Genomic DNA, 677 nt, shown 5'->3' with positions numbered 1-677 from the left:
ACCTCTCAGAGCTGTTCAACATCATGCACTTAGTCCGGCAAGGTTACCTCCTCTCGTCTCTCTTGTATGTACTGACTCTCGAGCCACTATTGCACAAACTGGAGGCGTTGTGAGGCCTCCCGCATGACCTTGGAGGTGGGAGATGTGTGTCGGCATATACCGACGACGTCACCATAGTGGTGTCGGATCATAAACACATAGAAATGATTGGTACTGTTCTCAAGGACTACTAGGCGCTTTCAGGAGCGACAATTAACCAGCAAAAATCAGTGGGCTTGAGGATCTGCACCTGGAGAAGCAAGTCGTTGCCGTCCAACTGCATCGTTGGGCGCTGGACGGACAGACCGATTAAATTGCTCAGGGTTTGGTTTGGCCCGGACCTCCAGGTAGACCAAAACTGGGGTGAGGTAACGAGCAGGGTGACTACCTCACCAAAAAATGGGCCGAGAGAAAGCTATCTCTGAAAGGTCGGGCAGTCGCTTGACTGTTGTGCCTTGTCCTGGCCATTGTCTGATTACGCTGGAGCGTATACTCTTCCGCTTCTTGTGGAAGGGACGCGTCTCAATGGTCAGGTGGTCTATCTGCTGTCAGCACCCGCTGCGTCGTGGCTTGTGCATGCCGCGGTTGATGATGCGCAGACATGCGCTGAGGCTATGACATATCCAGTGCTTCCTTGA

This window comes from Octopus bimaculoides, chromosome 6 (assembly GCF_001194135.2).
Source record: "Octopus bimaculoides isolate UCB-OBI-ISO-001 chromosome 6, ASM119413v2, whole genome shotgun sequence".
Lineage (NCBI taxonomy): Eukaryota > Metazoa > Mollusca > Cephalopoda > Octopoda > Octopodidae > Octopus > Octopus bimaculoides.
The sequence above is the reverse complement of the archived record's forward strand: the minus strand, read 5'-3'. Positions refer to the sequence as shown.